General features: G+C 38.3%; 1 long non-coding RNA gene across 4 annotated transcripts in view; it reads left to right on the top strand.

The window, feature by feature from the left end:
* The window catches only part of LOC119320211, a 7539-nt gene that overhangs the window by 204 nt on the left and 2395 nt on the right, over nucleotides 1-4940 (top strand). Inside the window, exons 2-7 of one of the 4 annotated variants that reach the window (XR_005154854.1) lie at nucleotides 248-391; nucleotides 477-584; nucleotides 706-797; nucleotides 2563-2635; nucleotides 4696-4777; nucleotides 4865-4937. This is a non-coding gene — a long non-coding RNA (uncharacterized LOC119320211). Of the gene's footprint in view, nucleotides 1-247; nucleotides 392-476; nucleotides 585-705; nucleotides 798-2562; nucleotides 2636-4695; nucleotides 4938-4940 lie in introns of those variants that run through there. The other 3 variants (XR_005154853.1, XR_005154852.1, XR_005154855.1) reach the window with 3 other exon arrangements.

Genomic DNA, 4940 nt, shown 5'->3' with positions numbered 1-4940 from the left:
CTCAAGCCACTGTTTGGCATGGGTACAATATTTGCTTCCTCTTTCTAGGGTAGTCAAATTGATAGGATAATGCATGATCATGCTTTGTACAGAGCGGACCTCACATGGAACGTCCTACCCATCTTAAACTTCACCCAGCCTTGTTACACTTGACCCTTTAATTTCCTAGAAAATTTCGTCTTTGTTTGTGCAAATATTGTTTTATTTGTCATACTCTTATACATTGAAGTTACATTTTGTCCTACAGACTGATGGCCAAAGAAGATTGGGGAAGTTCCACTATGTTCCTACAGACTGTTGGCCAAAAAAGATTGGGGGAAAATAGCTCTGGAGAAGGATTGAGATGAAAATGGGATTGGGATCTCACTTCGCAATGCATTGAAGAATCATGGTAGAACTTTTTATATTGCTGACTGAGATGGCGATTAGGATTTATTGCTTTTTACTAATTTTTTTATTTTTTCTACTTTGCTCAGATAATTTTTACAGGCTGTTCTTTCTTTAGTACCAATGAATAACTTGGTTACACAATATACTTGAAGATTGCATTAGGAACAAAATGCTTAGCAGACCAAACTAATTAGGTAAGCTGAGAACTGATTGGTCTAACCCTAGAATAATTGGTTGCCAGTCATAGAATCATCTTGTACTGTTGTACATAACTAATTTTGACTTGAACTTTGGTGTGGTCGTGTATCTTTGAAGTTTTCTGGAGACAGACTACTCTTGCATCATTATGTGCAACCCACAGGTATCTCACTCGGCGAGACATGCACACCTATGCCACATCTTTACATGTAAGTTTGTTTTGCTTAGCCATGGACAGTGAGGTCCCCCTTCTCTTCATGCCCAGTTCATTTATTTAATATCAATATCTTTACTCTAGGATTTATGTCCTTGCCAACTCTACAATTGTTCATTGCACACTCAGAGTCTAGATATTGAATTAGCTACTTTTGCGATCCCTGGACTATACGAGTCAAGTATTTCTGGATTGCCCATTTTTCAGCTGAGTTAAGGCTTTTTCTATTGTTTGCAAATGAAAATTATTTGATGTACCCCTGGTATGATACAAGAAGAGTTTGCTCTTTCCCTTTGTAAAATTTTCTGCACACGATGTTGTCGAGGATGATTTCAGAATTTATATGCTCATTGCTTCCATTGCTTCTTTCCCCATTAACTGATATTAGACAGTGGTCTATAAATGTTGCACCTGACTCTGTTTTCCAAGGAAATACGAATGAAGTTATAGTACTTGCAAACTGCGACTCTTCGCTGAACAAGAAAAGTAAATATGATAACATATTAGGCAGTAAAATTACATGGCTGATCTCTGTTTTGTGCATGTCAGGTGAGCATTATGAGTTGTTCTACTTCCCTTAAGAGAGTGTACTTTCCTCTCATCAGATGCTCACTCTGGAATAAACAAATCTTTTGGGATGTAACCTGTTCTTAGTTTTGATGCCTTACCGTCTGCCTTCTCCTCTCCTTTATGTTGTTTTTTTGTAAATTATTTGTCTAGGCTACTACCATAACTTGTTGGTTTAGTTTAGGTGTGTAGGAAGAATTTGCAGATGAATCACGCTATCAGGTTTAGGCGTGCACATGGCCACTAATAATAATAAAAATTGATATTTGATGAAGCCATCATCATGTCATGTAATTACTTGCAGAACAACTATATTGTTTTTTGGGGCGGTAAAGCGGAAATGATAGGACTCTGCAACTCATGTGAGTGTTGTTTGATTATTTACTTTTTCAAGCGTGTGGATGTCGTTGGCATGTTTAGTATACGCACGAAGATATGCAAAGTGTAAAAGTGGTTTCCTGGGAACGTCATATTTTTTTCTCCTGGGAACGAATGAACTGTTCGTCAGGGAGCGATCACCCCACCGAACGTTTTTGTTCGATCTGGGGGAGGAGCTGGAGCGAACGATTCACCCCAGGCCCCCATGCAAACAGTTGCCCATGCAGGCAAAAACAGAACCCTGACTGGGCCTTTACGACCTCCAATTAGGCCAAAAAATGGCCCAGTTTTTTGTGACGCCTCAACACTTGGGTCATCACTCGAGGTTATTGCTTTTGAGTTTCAGGTGATATTTTTTTAATTGATTTTTGGGAAATCATGATGCTAAATATATGGATTGTGTCAGTTAGCTAATCTATTGGCTCTTTGATGTGTATGATGACATGATGGCAATGAAAATACATTTTCGAACTGAAAGTATTTGTGTAGTTTAATTTTGACAGAGTATAGGAGCATACTCAATGTCTTCCGCTTTGTGTATGATGGCGGCTTTTCTTGCTTATAGTAATCAGCTAAATAAATATGTGGGCATTTAAAAATATCTTTGCAATTAGGCCAGGCGTGAGAAAAAAAATTCAAAGACGACGATCTCTTTTGGTGTATTTCTATTCTCCCTGTTCCAAATCTTTTTGTTTGGATGCCACCGACACACCACATGTTGTTCTGAAGATATCATGCTATGGGACTTTTCAGCAGAATCAAAACAAAAGGAAGCTATGGTGTTACTTGCATCTCAGTTTTCACATTCTTCTCAGGTTTCACAAAAACATAAACATGATTGGATGGGCGTCCTTGCCGGCGACCTCGCTATCTCCAACCCATCCACAGGTATTGCAGCTCCTTCTCATCCAATTTATTCACTTTTCGTCCTCTTTGCTGTGATTTGGTGGTTGAAATTAATTCGTCTGGATAGGGAGGAGCAATTCACTAATCATTTACACCATGTATACTTCATTTTATTTCATGTATAATCTGTATAAGAAAGAAAAGTGGGGTAGCTCCTCCGTTTCAGTGCTTTAGCCTGAAAAATATTGAGTTTCCCTTCAGATAATTTGAGTGATGTTGATATGATAGTTAATCATATAACCTCCATTTCATGTATAACATTACTTGAAAATTTATAGCATGTGGATCACCACAAAGAATAATCTCCCTTTAGATAATCTGAGTGGATACTCATTTGATAGTTAATCAATTATGCTAATAACGAGGGCGTCCGAACCAATCTGCCTGCCTCCAAGAGCGCCTTTTTTAGGGGTATCATGACAACCTGTGTATTTCCTGTGATAGGTTGATGTAGTAGATCTGAATTTATGGGATTGGTTCTGAAATTTGGGATTCGGTGACTCTGCATTTTAGAGTAGCGGCATAAAGCTATAAGAATACCCATGTTCTGAATTTATCTTTAGCCTATGCTTCAGTTCAGGTGCATTCTTCTTGATTGTAGTCGGTGTTGTGTTGCTCCTGCGATAAGTTGTTATTTGGATTTACGGTATTAAGTTACCTCTTTCTCTATTTGTTTTGTTTGGTGCTTGTCTTGCCATAGAAATTGCGCACCTGAACATGCCCTTTTTTGTACCATTTTTGCAATATTCATCAAAAGAACATATGCAATTTACTGATTCTGTATACCTTGTTCGATCAGTGTTGTCATGGTTCGCCTTCTCCTTCAAATAAGTTTATCATGCCCTATTAGTTTGCATCTCGTGCTGGTTTGTGCTTAGATAATCCCTTTAGGTGTGTAAGTTCTACACAATCATATGACTTATAGATTGCCAAAATCTTCAGACCTTTTCTTCCGTAGTTTCGCCAAAATGTACTATGGTAACTGCAGGCATAAATCCATGGTTTGCATACTTCAATGGCCCATCTGCTTGTTATTTTAATGCATCCTCTCTTGATTCATTTTCGTTTGACTGGATCTCCTCGCCTTGTCATCTGATTGCTCTTCGTTTGCTGATCTGCTTACCAAGGTTGGTGTTTGCTCTTTAGAATTCCCTATTACTCCCGGTCTTTCGTATTGGGTGCCTATTTCAATTTCACTTTATGAAGTATTTCACTGATTACATATATATCGCGTATCTCACAACGAGTTCACCTTCTGTACCTACTTCGGTGAACACATGTATTTCATCTATCTCACTCATTGCCGTGCCTACTTCAGTTTCACATATCTAAATATGTGTGATCTGGTCACCTTAGGTTGAGTTACATGCATTCTGTTGCACACTCTTTTTTCGATCTATTTCGCCCTATAGGATGCATTTGTTTTTCTTGTTCTCCTTTTGTTCTTGTGCCATTTTCATAACTGGGATCATAACACTCACTCTTTTTTGGGTGTAATATATGGTCGCCCAGAAAATACCAAAGGAAGTAGCTTGTCGTTTGAATATCCCAAGCACGGACTGGTGGGACTACAGTTTGGCAAACAACGCTTCACTATCTAGGACCGAGTATGACGAACAATCACATGATGTCTGCATCTTGATTAACATGGATACAATAAATTTCTCCTAAAAACAGGACTTGAGGTTGGTATGGATGTCCTGCTTACATTCAAGATGAACGTTGGCAATGATCTGTACATGATAGTTTGCTTCGATGACATCTGAGAGGTTTATAGGTCCTAATTGAGGTTGTCTTCAGTTCATTAGTTTTTATCTCTGCTATGTTAGCTCTTTTGTGAGGGTCCAGTTTGCTGACCACCTTAGAAGAAACACGCACTTAGATCAAAAGATTTTCTTATGTTAGGAGGTTTCCATCCAATCTTCTGAAGATAGTTTGTTAATATATGTGATCATGTACCATGTGTTCCATTGCATATGACAACTTTGTATTGGACATATGTGGCCAAAGATCTATACTGAAACATCTTGAGAAATCATCAGGGAGAATACTATGAATGAGAATGGACTAAGAAATTGTGATACACCTTCCTTTAGGTGCATTTTCATTCAGATGGTGATCCAGGTTTCTTGGAGCAGTACATGCTAATCACCAATTTGTTTTCTGATCTTTTTAGTACAAGGCTTTACCAAACTATCAATTGAAGTGCAGGTCAACCAAGACTTCATATACATAGGCTGAAAGATGAAAACTAAAGACCATGGAGAAGATCACACCATCTTTATCC

The sequence above is a fragment of the Triticum dicoccoides genome, chromosome 6B (genome assembly GCF_002162155.2).
Source record: "Triticum dicoccoides isolate Atlit2015 ecotype Zavitan chromosome 6B, WEW_v2.0, whole genome shotgun sequence".
Lineage (NCBI taxonomy): Eukaryota > Viridiplantae > Streptophyta > Magnoliopsida > Poales > Poaceae > Triticum > Triticum dicoccoides.
The sequence above is the reverse complement of the archived record's forward strand: the minus strand, read 5'-3'. Positions and strand labels throughout refer to the sequence as shown.